General features: G+C 38.3%; 1 protein-coding gene across 3 annotated transcripts in view; it reads left to right on the top strand.

The window, feature by feature from the left end:
* sytl5 (synaptotagmin-like 5) overlaps positions 1-18,833 on the top strand; it is a 189,623-nt gene that overhangs the window by 49,610 nt on the left and 121,180 nt on the right. The window contains exon 1 of one of the 3 annotated variants that reach the window (XM_048603212.1): positions 15,207-15,298. The exons of the other annotated variants lie outside the window; for them this stretch is intronic. The gene's annotated coding sequence lies outside the window, so the exon portion shown is untranslated. Of the gene's footprint in view, positions 1-15,206; positions 15,299-18,833 lie in introns of those variants that run through there. 3 annotated transcript variants of the gene reach the window in all.

Below are 18,833 nucleotides of genomic sequence, written 5' to 3'. Positions count from 1 at the left end.
AGAATCTTTTGAGGGGAGATCTCATAGAAACATATAAAATTCTAACAGGACGAGACACGGTAAATGCAGGAAGGATATTCCCAACAATTGAGAAGTGCACATCTAGGGGTCACAGTCTAGAGGTACAGGATAGGCCATTTAGGACTGAGAAGAGGAAAAATTTCTTCACCCAGAGAGCCGTGAGCATATAGAATTCTCCGCCATGTACAGCAGTTGAGGCCAAAACATTGAGGAGTTGGATGTAGTGCTTGGAGTTAAAGGGATCAGAAGGTATGGAGAGAAAGCAAAAACTGGGTACTGAGTTGTTGATCAACTGTGATCATAGAGTCATACAGCACAGAAACAGACCCTTTGGTCCAAAGGCCCATGCCGAACATGATCCCAAACTAAACCAGCCCCACCTGCCTGCTCCTGGCCCATATCCCTCCAAATTTCCGATTCATGTACTTATCCAAATTTCTTTTAAACATTGTATTTTTATCCGCATCCACCACTTCCTCAGGAAGTTCATGCCACATGCGAACCATTCTCTGTTTTTAAAAAAATTGCCCCTTGTGTCTTTTTTAAGTCTCTCTCCTCGCAGCTTAAAATGTGTCCCCTAGTCTTGAAATCCCCCATCCCAGGGAAAAGACAAGTATCATTAAGTCTTCCTATACCCCTCATTATTAATGCAAATATAACTTGGTACAGATGATCAGTGAGTTAAATTGTAGGTATATCCACTATTCTTGGCTGTGTATGCTAAAAAAAAACTCAAATTTCTGAATGGAGATGCAAAATGATAATGGCATAGAATATACCCTTTGTCATTATTTGTTTCTCCTTCTTCCATCCCTTCCCCCATTCTGTTGCTTCTTGTGAATTGTCACAGCCAACACAAGTGAATCAAGTCATGCTAGTGCTGCTGGGAATGCTTGTCCTTAAGAATTTTCATCTGTGGCAGGTGAAGCACACAGAACCACATTCATTAGCTTCAGTACCCAGTATGAAACAGTGCAGAGAATTGTAACAGTGTAATTGAATGCCGTAGGAGCCGTGGAGCCAGTGGTGATTGCCAAGAACAAAGAGGTGAACAGTGTTTACTAAGCTGTGGGGTTGTGTGGTCGCAGCAATCATGAATGTGCTGTGCAAGGAATAAACAGGCTGAATGCAAACAGTACTCCCTCTTTAACTTGTGCAACTGCGCAGCAAAATTGCATGGTGCAACACCCAGGAAATTAGAAAGAGAACATTGATTATGGGCGCATTGAACTAGTGTCCCGTAGGATAAAAGCAGTGAGACTGATATGAATTGTAGTCTTTGTAGGATGATCTGGCAATGTGAGCACAGGAGCTGTTTTCTACAGCGGCCAGTAGGGTTAAGGACAGAGTGAGCTTGAAAATGAAAAATCTATTCAATGGATTGGATATGGGGTTTAGAATGATTCAGAATCAAAAAATGATACCATAATCCCAACCTGAATAATCAGAGAGAGATAAAATTGCCACTAAGAGTCTCACACCAAATAGAATGATTGTATTCTTGTCTTTCTTTACACTCTATACAGCAAGTTTGATTTGGTGCCAATTTAACTAACACTGGCAGTGCCTCATAATGAGAATAACCCTGATTGCAGGATAGAATATTAAAGGGATTAGGGAATACAGTCAAATTTGGAACTGTTTTGTTATAATATGGTAAAGCTGGCATATTAGTTAGCATTTATGTCTCTGGAGCTTTATAATTTAGTTCAGTTGCTGCTGTTGCTGTAAAATAAATACAACTGTTACCATGAATTTGAGGTCATAATGGTTGTCATTAGATTAAGCCTTTTGAATTGGAACTTGGATATATGCAGTTAAATAATTTTTGCTGCTTGCGTGTTCTTAACTTGGATACCTTCTCAACAATGAGGCTTTCGCTCTCATAGTTTGTCTTTTAAGCTGTTGTTATTTTGTGAAAACATGTTTTCATATTGTGGATGTCTGGTTGCAAAGCACACTGCTGCGCGTGAAGTGCTAATGTTCATATCTCTCTCTCTCTCCCCCGTATTTATAGAACGCAAACAAAGGCTGTCGCAGCTGTGATCAAAAATGGTTTATTTTTCTTCTCTTTCTTTCACACACATTTTCATTGCTTTTCCATAAAGCATTTTATTAATTTTTTTCTCCATCATCAACAGTTTATTTATCATTATCATGTTTCTGTTGGAGTTGGGTGTGCATAATTTAGCTGCTGCATTTTTACAGTACAACAAATAATTACATTTGGAAAGTACTTCACTACCTATGAAGTGCTTGAGAACATCTGGTGGTCATGAAAGACACAATATAATTGCAAGTCTTTCCTTTTTTTTGTCAGTAGGTGAGGAGGGGTGAATCAGCTAACCTTTTTTCAATCTCTTCAGTTAGCAACAGCAGAGATTTATGTTTTTGGCAAACGCTCTATTTCTCTCTAACAAAGTTGTAGTTACCAATGCCTACTGTATCAATAAGGAGCCAATTATAACATTTTCTTGTGGAAGAAAGCAATTTAATTGTGTGATATAATGTATAAATTTTAGAGTTTAGATTATAAAAATAATGGCATATAGAAGGTTTACATTTGTACACGATTTCAAAAAGAAATAGGAGCAAATTACTGCAGATGCTGGAATCTGTATTGAAAACAAAAATTGCTGGAGATCACGGGTCAGACATCATCCACGGAGACAAAGCAAGCTAACGTTTCGAGTCTACATGACTCTTCATCAAAGCTGACATGAAGAGTGGAGGGGGCAGCAATTATGCAATCATAGATGGGAGAGAAAGGATATTGACAGTTCAGGTTAAAGTGATCGGATCACTTTAATCTGAACTGTCAACATCCTTTCTCCCCCAGCACTCCACTCTCCACCATCACCACCCCCCTCTCCCCGCTACTACGTATTAGTGCATAAATGCTACCATCTCCATACCACATCAGATCTGATCAAGTGTCATCTAGACTCGAAACGTTAGCTTGCTTTCTTTCCATGGATGTTGCCTGACCTGCTGTGATCTCCAACATTTGTTGTTTTCAGTTTAGGTCAGACAGTCCTTTCAGAAAGGAATGGTGAACTAATCCAATATATGTCAGAAAGCAGGACCCCGATAGTGTTAACGGAAAGCTGTTTTCACTAATTCGCAACAAGAATTTGTACACTGAAGGCCACTAGCTTGCTTTTGGTTCAAAATAATGAAGGATTGATGTTAGCTTAGAAACTCGAGGGAAAGGTTTTTGGCTGCTTCTGACTGAGTCAGAATCAAACATAAATTGTATCCCAGAAAGTTCAGGGCAAGTACTGTTACCTCAGTAGAAAAATTATTGTTTGTGAAACTTCCAAATCAATACTGCTTGGTTATAAATCTGCAGGTTAATTAAAACTCAAAGCCTAACCTTTCAATTGCATGAGTACTGATGTAAGAAAACTTCACAGTTCATGGGAAGGATCTGAGAAGAACCAGTTAAGTTGAACTTCAAGATCTGAAGTAGAGTGGTAAATACTCTGGATTTGCATCTCTGGAATGGACAGTGTTGGGAAATGGGATGGGACATTTTTTGCTGTGTGTCTTATATCTTTCAAACTGTTTATATTTAGTTTGGTGTATTTTGTTTACTTTTTGTGTAATAAACTTCTCTCTTTTTGCTGTTAAGGAAACTCCATAGTCTCATGTTACTATTTAGTTAGTGAATAACTGCCACATTAACTAAAATATGACAAAAAGATTAAGCTAGGTTTCACTTCTGGATCGGACTTGTCCAATAGAGCATCAGCTGGGATCATAGCATCAACAAACCCCAAGGAAAAATAATAAAGACATAACATCCATCATATGTAGGTACAAATGCAAATAGTTAGAGAGGTGTGGTGACCACAAAGGAAATGAAAGGGATATGCAGTTTAATGTTCTTTTGGGTTTCCTAAGGCATAAAGATTTTAGCCTGAGACCATGGTTCTTAAAGTGTTGCCTTGTATCCTCAGAACTACTAAATATTGCAAATCTTTTAAAGTTCTCAGTGTTCTAATGTTTCTCTCCAATTCATTTATCACTGGTAGCCCTGATCTTCAAGAAACCGAGCAGTGTCTCCAACTGGTTCAAGCCATAAGTCCATCTTACAAGTTCTGCCAGAATCAGCTCCCTGAACTACAACTGGATACAGAGTATAATCAATAAAACTAATGGAATGCTGGCTTTTATGTCTAGAGGACTACAGTACAAGGACACACAAAGTCATGTTGCAGTTATACAAAACCCTGGTTAGATCCCAAAAGAACTGCGGATGCTGTAAATCCTGAATCAAAAGCAGAAATTGATAGAAAAGCTCAGCAGGTCTGGCAGCATCTGTGAAGAAAAATCAGAGTTAACGTTTTCGGTCCAGTGACCCTTCCTCAGAACAGTGTTCAAAATTGTAACCTTCACTTCCAACAGCTTCTTAATGATCTTGTCAATTCATGTATTGAGTTCAATTAAGAAGCAGGACTATCACTGTCCCACCCTTGTTAAAACATTGCCAGTGCTGGAAATGGCATATCAAAACTGACTCATCAGTCAACACTACATTTACTCACAGCACCACCACTCCCCAAAACGTCAGTGAGTGAGAGTGATGAACCCAAATGTTTTGTGTTGCATATGAGCACAAAGGTCAAAGCTGTACACTCTGGAGTACTAGAGACGTTCTGAAAATTTTTAGGTGCTGATTTCTGAACGAGAGGTGAAATCTTCCTTTTGATTGAGAGCAGCCGTCAGTGATGAAATTTGTCAATGTCTCCAGTGTGCCTTTAGACACCAGCTTGGTGACAGCACAGGGCTGTTTGTGTTATCTGTCCTCCTGTATGCACCCGAGCCAGGGACAATATGAATTAAATACCTCAGATACTAAAGAAACATCAGCAGCCTGTGCGAAATCTTGCACATCTAATGGCAGGATAAGTGAAGTGAATATCAGTGTCCTCTCTTGGGCCAGGATCTCCAGTTTTTGAAGCACTGGATATGGTCAGTCACCTGTATTGGATGGATCACATTATCCACAAGTTCCAAGACATGTCCTGTACTCTGAACTCCTGGTAATAGCTTGCCGCGACGTAACTCAGAAGAAACCCTTCAAAGGATATCCACAAAGCCTCCCTGAACAAATGCAAACCTCCACCGACTCATGGAATCCCCTGCCCAAGTCTTCCTAGACTGGAGGAGGCATCCATGAAGATGCCAACTGTCTTGAAATGCAAACAGTGAAGTTTCATACAAAAACCTGAGCATCCCACTCATCTCTTCAAAAACCTCTTCTCCTTCACCTGCAAGATTACAAGACTGTAGATTCAACATTGGTCCTGAAATGACTGAACTGTCCAATGTAGTAATGCATACGTGCTCTTGAGTCTCAACTGAGATCTCCCAACAGACTATCGAATAGCTCAGAAGTAATGTAACAAGCTACTAAGTACTATATAATGAGCCTCCTCTGCTGAAAATGACTGATGCTCTTTTCTACCTAGATTCATGAGGCTGTCCTACCCCACTTTATATCAGTAACATGGACTAATACCAAGAAGAACGGCATCTTTAGAGTTGTTTGGTCAAGCTGTGAAAAAAACCTTGCAAAAAATCACTCATAAATGGATAATATTATTCGAATTATTAGAACAAAAAAGTCAAAGGCTGAAGAAGAGTTCAAAATATCAGGTTTGAAGTAAAAACAAATTTTTGTTGTGTAACCAAAAATTGTCCTAATAGCCAAAAAACTGCATTGATGGGCACAAATCTCCAGACATGAAGCAGTAGGAATGCAGGTCTTCCATATTGTTAAAAAGGATTGTCCTTCTAGATGGAAGTGATTCTGTGTTTCAAAGGCACTATCTGAGTATCTTTGGTCAATTTCTGCAGTGCATCTTGTAGATGGTACACACTGCTGTCACTGAGCAGGGGTGGAGGGAGTGGATGCTTGTGGATGTGGTGCCAAACAAGCGGGCCGCTTTGCTCATGAATGATGTCAAAAATCACACAACACCAGGTTATAGTCCAACAGGTTTATTTGAAGACACGAGCTTTCGGAATCTCACTCCTTCTTCAGGTGTCTGTGAGAATGGTGGCATTGGACACAGAATTTGTAAGCAAAAGATCAAAGGGTCATAGAATTGATGCGAATGGGTTGAACAAACCTAAGATTGCCATTAAATCTTTAATCAGTTAGAAAGGGTTATGCAAATTCAAGAATTTCTTTCATTTCACTGCCCCGTGATAACTGAATGTTTTATAAGTACCCTCAGTCAGACTTCATGAATGTTGCTGGAGCTGCACTCATCCAAGTAAATGGGGAGTATTCCATCACTATTTCTGACTTTTACCTTGTAGGTGGTGGACAGGCTTTGGGGAGTTCAGCAGGTGAGTTACTTGCTGCAGTATTCCTAACCTCTGACCTGCTCTCATAGCCACTGTGTTTATTAGGGGGGTCCGATTGAGTTTCTGGTCAATGGTTACCCCCATAATGTTGATAGTAGGGGATTCAGTGATGGTAACACCATTGAATGTTAAGGGGTGGTGGTTAGTTTGTCTCTTATTGGAGACAGTCATTGCCTGGCATTTGTGTGGCATGAATGTTGATTTTTATCCCGATCTTTTTGCATTTGAACATGAGCTGCTTCTGTATCTGAGGATTGGTGCATGGTGCTGAACATTGTGCAATCATCACTGAACATCCCTGTTTCTGACCTTTTGATGGAGGGAAGTTTGATGATGAAGCAGCTGAAGATGGTTGGGCCTAGGACACTACCCGGAGGAACTCCTGCAGAGATGTCCTGGAGCTGAGACGACTCACCTCCAACAACCACGGCCATCTTCCTATGTGCCAGGTGTGACTCCAACCAGCACAGAGATTGTCCCCAATTCCTGTTGATTCTAGTTTTGCAAGGACTCCTTGATGCCACACTTGGTGGAGTACAGCCTTGATGTCAAGACTGTCACACATCACCACTGGAATTCAGCTCTTTTGTCCATGTTTGAACCAAGGCTATAATGAGGTCAGGAGCAGAGTGGCCCTGGCAGAACCTAACTGGGCATCATTGAGCAGAGTTAAGTTCTTCAAACTGAGAAACAAATATTAGTTTTATATTTTACAAATGATACACAATTGCTCCCCATCTCGAAGCCGTATTTATACTTTTGGGGGAATAGAAAACCAGAAACTTATTTTCTGGCTAAGTTAGCTGTTATCAGATAGGGCACTGCTGCAGTTTTCTCTGACTTCCCCAAGTGTGTAAGTAATTAGCCAAGGCTATATTCCCATTTATTATTCTATGGTTAACATATATAAATATTCAATGGGTGCAGAGTTGGTGAACAGAACCCACTGCAATGCCCAGTAATACACTGAAAATTGGAATTTGAATGAAATAATTAAGGGCCAAAAAGAGACAGGATAATTTTAATAAGGATAGAAGTGTTAAGTAGAGCATATTTCTGGAGAAGTTATCAAAAGCTGAAAAGTTATGACGTTATTAATCTTTAGCTAGTTGAAATTGGAAATGCAGAATTTATTAGATATGTGAAATATAACTTGCAGTACTTTGCATATTATATTTTGCCAATGTTAAAATCCTACTTCATGAATGCAAGTGAGATAGTGTGTTTGTACTGCAGTGATGTGGAGCAGGGATAGATATTTTATTCTGCAATGTTCTTACTGGAAAGAAAACTCAACATGAAATCTAACTAAACCTTGGCTGTTTTAATCACACTCCTGTCAGTCTGAGCCATGGTCAGATCAAGGTCACATGCTTTTTCTTTTCAAAATGAAATGCATTTTAAAGTGAGCAGAGTTTTGCCATGAAGGAGATGATGCAGCAGAGGTTTTAAATCAATAGACATGCCTTGATTTGAATAACAAATTTGTTTTGATGCATGCATGCTTAATGGGAGCTCCCTGTTGACATGCTTATGGTAGGATTGTTTTTACTATATAGCCCTTCAAGTTCTTGCAAACACAAAACACCCAGGTTTTTTTTGGTCTGGAAATGAGTGATCTCCACCTTATCGTAGACTGAAAGCATCTGGAATACCTGTGTGCTACAGTAAAGGCAAAATTCTGCTATTCTGTTTGGAAATCTTAATTCCTATTATGATTAAAATAAACACTCAAATAGACAAAGTTTGTCCTTTTATTTTTGCTTGAATATTTGTCCACTTGAGGAGCATGGTGTTCCATTATGTACTGTATGCACTGTATTTAAGTCTCTACCCACTGCATCTTACCAATTGGACACAGGCCTTCCTTTTCTCCTTCTTAACAATCCCATTTCCACCAATCCTCACCACATTTCCCCTCTCTCTCTAACAGATAACCATGCCACTTTAGTCCCTCAATATTTCCACAATGTTCTCTGGCCTTCTGATTGGTTAATTTCTCAGATGAGTAACTAACATGAGTTAATTCACTGCTTAATTTCCTTTCCCATACTTTCATTTTCCACCACCACAGATCCCAGGTAGTTAGTTTCTCCAGGTTATAGAGTCCTATAGAATGGAGACAGACCCTGTTGCCCGAAACTGGTCCATGCCAACCAAAGTGTCCATTCACACTTACCCCATTTCCCTGTACTTTTCCTATCTATGTATTGCTCCAAATGCCTTTTAAATCTTGTTAATGTACCTGCCTCAACCACTTCTGCTGGCAGCTCATTCCATAAGTGTACCACCCTCTGTGTTAAAAAAAAAGTTGCCCTTCAGGTTCCCATGTATTCTTTCCCTTCTTACCCTAAACCTTTGCCCTCTAGTCCTCAATTTCCCCAACCCTGGGAAAAAGACTGAGTGCATTCACCCTATCCATGACTCTCATGATCTTATACACTTCTAAAAGATCCCCCCTCAGTCTCCTATGCTGTAAAGAAAAAGTTCTAGCTTGTCCAACCTCTCCCCATAACTCAGACCCTTGAGTCCTGGCAACATCCTTGTAAATTTCTACTGCACTCTTTCGAGTTAATAACTCTTTCCTATAGCATGGTGATGAAAACTAAACACAATACTCCAAGTGTGGCCTCAGCAATGTCCTGTACAACTGCAACATAACTTCCCAACTCCTATACTCAATACCCTGACCTGATGAAGGCCAGTGTGCCAAAAGCCGCCTTCACTGCCCTGTCTACCTGTGACTCCACTTTCAGAGAACCACACACCTTCATCTATAATATTTACACGTTTACTCCAATTCTCTTTCCTTGGTTCAAGATTACAGTTCGTGTATTTAAGTCTACTGATTATCAAACCCCTGTATTTGAATATGTTTTTCGGTATAGTCAGTCTGTTTTCCTTGATAGTCAGTCATGTACTTATTATTCCCATCACATTTTTCAATGTTACTTGTAATAATAATTGGCCATGGCACATGAATTGTCACCTAATGCCTATGTATGTTTGTTAATAACAAAAACATTTGTTTCCTATCCTGAGGTCCCCAAGAACAGACCAGATATTAAATCTAAGTGTTGCTGGTCTGAATAAGTCAGCACCTGTGCTTCTTTATGTTGTTGCTGCTAAAAATCTTGCAAATAGAGCACGCCTTCCCCTCAGGTGTAGACTTGACTCCTTGCTTTTCCAAAAATACTTTCTCCAACATTTCTATTACGAAATCATATATTCTTTGGCTAGCCATGAGCAACTGAAGGGGAAGAGGCATTTTGCGCATCTCTGTGCCTCTTCTGTGTCATGCATGTTTTATACCCCTTAAACATATTCCACAGGAAAAAAAATTAACTTGGACAAATTCATTAATCAAACTAATTCTGACAAAGTATATCTGTCTTCCCATGTGGCTGACTCATAACTCTGGTCCTCCATGTCCCTGACTTACATTTCCATGAGCAACTAGAGAGTCATAGAGATAAAAATTAAGCAAAGGAAGATATCAGCATTTATGTATGAATGTCGGAAACTTCAAATTTTTTTAAACAAAAAATTTATACAATTGGAATAACTTGCACATTTTAGCTCTTGCATTTGAAAAAGCTGCTTTTCAAGCCCTCTAACATGAGCATAGGCTTCATCTTGTTTTAAATGACTTACCAATTAACAAATTCGGTTCATTTTTTTTGCAACCTAAGCTCTCAATCAATGACTTACTCATTGCTTAATTGCTTTTAAAAAAAATTGGTTTAGTTGTTATAATTGTTTTGTGATTTTTTTTTCCATGCTGTTTCTCATGGTAATGTATATTATCAATCTTCCACTGCATTGTACAGAGGAAGCTAAGACCAAGACACACAAAGTGAGTTAGCAAGTAGAGGATAATGGACTAGCGTACACTGGCATAAATCTTGATTTCAACGTTTTATTTCTAACCCTGTTTTATACAACATTTGACTTGACGTGATCATTTATACCTGAATAACAAAACATGTGGTAATTTAGTAAAGTCAGCTTAGTTGGAGTGTGCTTTTCTCACAGCAAAACCAGAGAAGTGGAAAACAAAATTCAGGTGCGGGACATCAGAAAAGCTAAGAAAAGATATTTGCAGTTTGCAAGTGACCATGAGTAGCTTTCATGGTCAAATGTGGTATAGGAACCTGTACAGGGGGAAAACATTTGAGGTGGAAGTATCATTTTCTGGGCAAGAACTGTGCAATAGACATTACTGGACACACAGGAGGCATCAAAACAAAGTTCAGTTGCGATATAATGTAAAATTTAAGCTGGTGGATGATTGGGCCAGAGCTACCAATATCAATTGTTAAAGAATTTCCCATTTACTTGCCGTTATATGCATATTCACCTACACTTACACTTATCACGACAGAGATTGTTCAGCAATCAGGGGAGTTTGAGGGTGAAAATTAGATGCACAAATTTTAATTGAATATCTGCCCTAATTCTACTTCAGCTAGGAAGTTTTTCTTTTGGTTTTAAACAAAAGATTTACATTTCGCTTTTAAAAATCCACGTGCGGTTTAAACACAATTGGCTGCAAGACTATCTTTCTACTTAGCTAAAGATTTTCTCCAGAAGGTTCCAGACAACAAATATGAAAATGTCAAAAGTATTTAAAAATAGAAAAAGCTAAGAAATGTTTGCTTTTTCTTTCTCTGACATTGAGCTTACGACCACGTGTTAATTTTCAAGATTTATTCATTAAACGATTAAACTACAAATCGTCTTACCTAGAAATTGCAATACAGGGACAAACCATTGCAGTTGACAGTTACCATTCAAACAAGCAGTTGTCCTCATCCTGCATATAGCTAGCTGTGGTACCCTTACCTCCTTACCTTACTGCTGTTGAGCTCTGAAATTGTTTACACACTTCTTCAAGACATTGAGAGATCTTAAAGGGTCAGGTCATATTTGTGTCTGTACCTCAAAAATGTTCCATATTCCATGCTGTTCCTGAGGAATAGCACATGATATCAGCTGATTAAAATATATTTACAGATCATGGCAACAGGGCTTCCTATATCTTTATACGCAAACCAATTTCCTTCTTGGGTTTGAGATCCAAGTGTTTAGCAAGAATGTTTTTAACTAAACAGTGCACTGTGCTAATCAAGCATGCTGTTGGGCATGAACAAAAGCAAGGGCGACTGTCTGAAGTCAGATTCCTTCTATAGGTAGGTAAAATTCTAAACAGGTTTAACATGTGACTGCGTTGGGAGGATTTTGGGCCATATATTGCATCAATCATTTGTCTGCCTCGAGTAAATGCATTGCTCTACTACACAAAAACATATTGTATCTGTTTTATATTGGTTAATGAGCAAATGGCAACAACTTTGTTTCTATTTGATCGCAACATGCAGTAAAATCAAATTTGTAAAGAATGTTTTTAAATCTCTGTGAATAAGATCACAAGATGATAAGATATTTGTGAAAGAAATATTATGCTTCAGGAAGGCTAAAGGACTCAGTTTACTGTGTGGGTCACAATTCAAACTGATGCTCATTTTAGGAATTTAGCACAGTAGTGTTCATTAATTATGTCATTAATTTGTAACATTACATTGTGCAAATTTGTCTCCATCTTAGTGCTTCCTATAAATGTCTGTGATAATGTTAATTTTAACTGGCTAATTTATAACATTTAAACATCTGTAAGCTTCAAGTATTTTTGTGAATACTACATATATTTCCAAATCAGACAAGTGGTTTACAATATGATGGAAAATGTTATTGAGCTGTGTCAGAAGACCAGTCCACCGATCTGCCTGGGGTTCTTAGCAACAATATGTATTGGACATGGTAATGGTGCATTCTTGTCTCTGAATCATAGGATCACGGATTCAAACTTCACTCTGGAACTGTAGTATATTAACTAGATTAACAAATGCCAGAGAGTGCGAGGAGTTATACACTACAGAAGCAGACTGGAACAGAATTGTATTGTTAATCACTTTTGGATAATTATATAAGATCTCTTGTATCTTCTTGAGCATATAGAGATTGCATGATTTTAATTGAAGGAAGTTTATCTTCTGCAACCTTATTTATTCTTCAACTATTATGACCAAAACCAAAATACCTGGTAATTTGCCTAACGAGAGTTTGTGAGGACCTAGTATGAGTACCAGCAGCTACATTTTGTCCCATTATAAAGTGAAAAGTACTTCATTTAAGTGTGGACCTCTTTTCGATATAGAACATGAAAGACTGTGATGAAAGAAAAATCTTTCTTTTAGCATTTTCTTTTAAGCAGCCTTTTTCTCTCCCTCTCTTAAATGTAATTGATAAGTGATAACAGATAAACAAATATTATGATTAATGTATTCTCCATCAATAGGGGGAGGTTGCTGTTGGTACCGTGGACTCAATATTGTCTTCTGTGGCAGTGAATTTGCAGTCTCTTTCACACTCTGCCTCATGACACTGCCATTGATGTTATTACTCAATTTCTATCTTCAATTTCTATCATCACTGAAGACCAGCCTTGCCTCCATGCCTCTGTTGTTGTCTCCAGTTGTGTATAGTGGCTTCTGATACAAAATATTGCTTATAGTTTATTATTACATATATATTTGAGTTTGTACCTCTCTGTGATGCTGAATGACCGTATCTGCTGTACCAATGTCCAACACTTATTGATTAACTCTCTCAAAGACTGGTAGAAACCTATTCTTTTCATAAGTAATGTGAATGAGGTATTCTTGTATTTATCATGAAAGAAAATCCTGTTCTGATGCATGATTATGGTTGCCTCTCCCTGCGTAACTGATAGTTTAAGTGTGTCAGAGATGTGCCCTGTGATAATGTTGTGTGTCTGGTGTCTGTCCACTGCCAACATCGATAGGGAGGTGCAGGCAGTCACACACGTTGAAGCATGCCCTGAGATGTTAGGGGATGCTAGCAAAGAAGAAAACCTGGAGGATCAAGTGGTAAACTGGAACTGCCAGGTACCACTCTGCCTTCTATGTTGTGAATTGGCACCATTCAATTTATCTCTGTTGCGTGTGAGAATAGCAAGCCACATATAAATGAATTGGAAGTAGGTCATAATGAGATGTTAATGCATGCAGATACACCCCTCACTACTCACTAGTGGGATTTTTACCTCTTTCAAACCTCGTTTGGAAATTCTAACTTTCTTTAAAAGTTTTTGAAGAGTCTCATTTTTCCAATCTTACCATATCTTCCATTACCAATGGGCTCACCATTACCCACGTCATTCAGGGTTGGAGAGAATACTCCCCATTGAATTAGTCCTTTTGTAAAGTAATTTGACATCTGTACCTCATGTACTAGAGCTGCTGTTTATTAAATGAGAGTCACTATAGTGAACAAGAGAGCAGTAATTCCAATGTTTGTGGTGGTCCCTTAGAATGAGTATGACACTTGCTCCTGGCTGGAACCCGGAGTTTTTTAACATGAGGAGGTTGTTGTACTGCAGCTATCAAACGTTCCTAGCTGAACAGCAAACCTTTCTGCTCTCATCACCACCTACCATTTATATTTCAGAAGAATTTACACCTTTTTATAATCAGCCAGTTTGAGCAGGTGATAACACACCTTTCATGACCCATCAAGCCGTGAACTGGCACATGAACCTGGAGCTTCTGGTCCTGAAGAAAGGATGCTACCACTCTGCCACAGAACCTCTGTGTTTATAATTTCAATATACATTACTCATGTAAATAATTGCAGATGACTTACTTTAATGGAAACTCAGCTTATGGGTGAACACACCTTGCCATTAATGAAATGTCCCCACTTGCCTTCCACCACGTGTGAACCCCAAACTAACATCATGTAAGTGTGTTCCGTAGCAGAAAATTACAGCTCAGTGGCTTTCTCAATCATAGTACCTTCTCCTTCAAGCACCTCACCTTATTCTACAACTGCCCTTCAAAAGAAAAAAAATCAACCTTTACCTTTTTTCCCTCAAAACCATATCCTAAGAATTAGAATAGATTTTATTGTCATGTGTACTCAAGTACAGGCCAGTGAAAGTGTACAAAGTCACCATTTCTGGATCCATCTTAGGTTTCTTGCTCATATATCTTCCTCTGTTCTTGCCTTAGTCTCTCTCTCTCTCTCTCTCTCTTTCTCTCTCTCTCAAGTCTTTTACTTACATCTATGGTCATCTTTACAACCTTGTCATCTTACATGGCTTCCCTATATCTATTGTTACAGTCAAGGTAAGGCCATCCCTGACTACTTCATTTTATTCCTCAGCACCCAAATTCTCTCAACTCCCTTAGAAACAAGACAACATTTGGTTTCTTTCCATTACCAAAAGACAGTGTGCATCCTTCAAAAACTTTAGAAAGGAATTAATAGATTTCTTTATATCACTGACACCAATTGTTAAAGTTGTCTTCCGCATCATCATCAACAGCAATAACTTACATTCTCAGAGCACCTTTTAACATAGTAAAACAAGCCGACAAGCCAAATATCATGTGAGATTTACCATTCCCTGGGCTCTGAATCCAAATCTTTCTTTAGTTTCTATCTTTGTGTCCTCTCTGAACTTCTTTTGTGCGTGTGGCTCACCTACAAAAACTAAAGCGTTGGTGGGGGAGAAAGTGGCCATTTGTGCTGATCTGAAGTAGCAAAAAGTTCAGTAATGTGCCTTGTTTGCATTTACTGCTAAGTTAGGGCAGCTTCTACTAGAAAGAAGGGAGTTTCTTGTTATGCATCAGCTGATTATGCATCATCTTAGGCTGGCTAGATTTATTGCACATGATGTTAGACACAACTGTCACACTCTCATTAATGTGTGTCTGTAGATATATGCCCATAAAACTTATCACCAGAACATATTTGGGCAGAGCACTTTCAAACATTATGTGAGAACTACTACTGGGGAACTACATGCAAGGTCAGTTGAAGCTTTCTCCTGATAACGCCAGATTGTGTCCTTTTGAGCTTCTTTGTCTTTTCCCTTACAGATTTTAATTGATTTTAAAATAGAATGCAAAGATCAAGCACATTGTCAAATCTGAAAACCAGTTGAGCAATATTTTTGCCATGTTGTGAAAGCAGCATTTTATGAAAATGGCTTTGTCAAAGGGAGGAATAGTGAAAGCAATCGCATATCATTTGTTAACACCGAGATGTTAGCAGTGCATTGTTTTTCTCTGATTGTTTTATCCCATTTTTGATATAGCTCTTTGTATCTATTGTCTATGTTGGATTTAGTATCAAAAAGGACCTTTAACCAGGTTTCTTTAATAAACACAAAATCAGTTTATTATTAAGAAAAAATTATGCTGCAAAAATGTGGAATTTGTTAATATACGCAGTTGTAATATGCAAATGTAAATGTTTACCACTCTAAGAAACCCAATGCGCGCACATATCAGACTAAGGAAAACAAAAAAAAAAATTCCTCTCTGCAGTGATTGACTTAAAAGTAAACACTTTTGGGTCAATAAATCTTAGTACTTGAAGGCAAAAATGAGAAGTTTTGTAATGCACAGAAGTGTTAAGTATTGCTTCCTGGTATACAAAGATAGATGTTCCTGAACACAGGACATTTTTTTTTGTTAATTCACAGGATGTGGACATTGCTGGCTAGGCCAGCATTTATTGCCCATCCTTAATTGCCCAGAAGTAGTTAAGAGTCAACCACATTGCCGTGGGTCTGGAGTCACATGAAGACCAGACCATGTAGGGATGGGAGTTTTCTTCCCTAAAGGGCATTAGTGAATCAGATGGGCTTTTCCCAACAATCGGCAATGGATTCAGGGTCATCATGAGACTCTTTAATTTCTAATTCTTTGGTGAATTCAAAGTCCACTATCTGCCATGGCAGAGTTTGAAATGTCCCCAGAATATTTAGCAGAGTTCTTCGATCAATAGTCTAACGATAATACCACTAGGCTATCACCACCAACCCACCCCACCACCAGCACCATCCCCCCCCCTCCCCCACCAATGCATGTGACTACAAGAAGTGTATTTTTAAATTAAGTGCATGTATTTTCATTAAAGTCTTTTAAAATGTAATGTGACCTAGTTTCCTACTATCCTTCAAACTCAAGTTCATAAAACAATATTAAATATGAAACCTTCATAATTTATTATAACACATCTAATATATCAAAAAGATTAAATGTATTTGAAGAAGATTGCACCCATTTGCGAATGGTTCTGTATAGATATAAAAATTACTACTTTGACACAGTACATGTAATTATTTTAGTGTGACGTCTTTGTGTCAAATTGCATATATTTTCTCGTTAATTTTAGTTCTTATCTCCTGAACATCCTTTTTGTTTTGCAAATCCTCAGTTAGCATGTTGTGGACATTATAGCATGAATTTACATTACAATGTGCTACTGATCTATTTTACGACAGACGACATATGATGGTAGGTGGGATGACCTTGGCAGCTGTCCATATTGTGCCTGGGAAAAGGAAGGAGCGGAGAGAGGAGCTTTTCAAACATTATTGCAAGGGCTAGTCAGTTTCCTCTTTTGATGCTGAGTTTCCTTTTCTTCGTGGTTCCTGATGCTATCCCCTTTGGTGTTTTGTGCATGAATGGAGAATATTACAGAAATGTTAGCGAAAGTAAGAGTTCCTATGCAGGATTCTCCTTCTCAAACTCTCCCCTCACCTGTGATGTGGTGAACTTGAGGTCCGTCATCTCTCTCTAAACCGAACCAATAGTCTATTAAGACTGTGGTGACTTTACCTTTCCTTTACCTTTATTAAACCTAGTTAACCTAAATAGAAATTATACCATGAATAGTTTCTTCTGGTTTAACTTTGTGAATACATGATTTCTTTGAATTGAGCCATTTTCAAAGACTAGTGATAATCAGTGCTTCTTTAAGGAAGTTTATCTAGGATTATTTTAGAGTAACGTGGGAGGAAGTCTGGAGCGTCACCATTAGATGTCCTAGGAAATTGTTACACTAATCAACATTCATACAGCCAAACTATATGCAGATATTAAAATCTTAAGTGTTTTTGGTTCTTGATGTAATAGATTCCTATGTATCTTCTTGGAAACATAGAAATGATAAATGTATGCTTGCACTTTTATGCATGGCAACATTCTGAGTTTGAAGTTGACTGTCATTGTTTTCACCCATGTGTTAGCCTGTTGTGTGTTTCTCCAAAAAGAAGCCATCTTTGTCTGAATTGGTCACTTCCAAGTGCAGTAGTAAGTGTCCTCTACCTCTCTTGGCTTACTCTGAAGAGCCCATCTAGGAGTTTGATAAGCAGTGATCTGTTCAATACTTGTCAATTTTTATTAACAAAGTTCTCCACTCAAACTTGACTTTTGTCTCCTTCCTTTGCAAGTCTCAACTGGTTACTTCTCCAGTATGGCCTCCTGTTTTAAGCCGTACAGATAACGGCTTGAATTGAATGCACAACTCATTTAATCGTATCACCAAATCTGGTCTAATGGGAGCAGAATCAGACTATGCAGTATCCTACGAAAACTTCCACTCCTCCATTCATTAAAAGTGATTTAATTAACACTAATTAATAAAAGGATTATGGAAAATAGAAGCAGTTAGTCAGGTCTGTCATAAAATGTAGCTTTGGCTACCCTCACTTGTGCTCACCTTCTCTAACTTTCTGCGTTGGATTGCTCTACTATTGGGAAAGAAGGAATGAATGAGCAAAATTTTAGTTTTTGGCTAATTATTTGAATTTCCTTCTAGCCTCAGTCCTTGGACAAGTTCAATCCTAATCTACACGCTGAGCGATAGAAGGAAAGATCAAGAGTATATAAGTCTGTGGCCCAATGGCATTGTTTTGCAACTTAAGATCGATCTTTATTACAGTAAAAATGCTCAGTGCTCAGGCTCACCCATTGTCACAGTATATACATAAAGCAATAGAACAAAATGATAATTTTGAAGCTTTATTCTGGTAGCTTGCAAAGAAGCAGAAAAATCAGTTTGCAAAACTTCTGATAAAACCCATCTAAAACACCAGCTGCTACAAAAATTATTTTTGATCTGCAAAGTGGAATTGCCAGCTGTCACATGCATTAAAAACAGAAAGAAAAGGGAGGCATGCACAACTTCACCATAAAATAAATTTTATATCTTTAGAAATTTGGAAATACATCACTGCACATTGGGCTTTTTTTTTGCATATTATGGGACCACATTATAAATGATTGAAACCAGACCAGTACAGGATTTTCAGTGAAAACATCACAGGGCTGCTTATGAACGGATTCATTTTATTTCTTGCACTGTAAGACCTGTTTTTGAAGCCAGCTTCAGTATTTTCCTAGATTAACATGTAAGTAATTCATTCAGCTTAACCAAATTAATCGACAATTCTAAATGTTTTGAACATTAATGATTTGGCACTTTGCCTCTTTTGGTTCCTTTTTCTGTGAGGTAACACGTTGACGTTCTCTGGGGTACAGGTCATGCTACAG

The sequence above is a fragment of the Rhincodon typus genome, chromosome 11, assembly GCF_021869965.1.
Source record: "Rhincodon typus isolate 14 chromosome 11, sRhiTyp1.1, whole genome shotgun sequence".
Taxonomy (NCBI): Eukaryota; Metazoa; Chordata; class Chondrichthyes; order Orectolobiformes; family Rhincodontidae; genus Rhincodon; species Rhincodon typus.
This window is presented reverse-complemented; position numbering and strand designations above follow the sequence as displayed.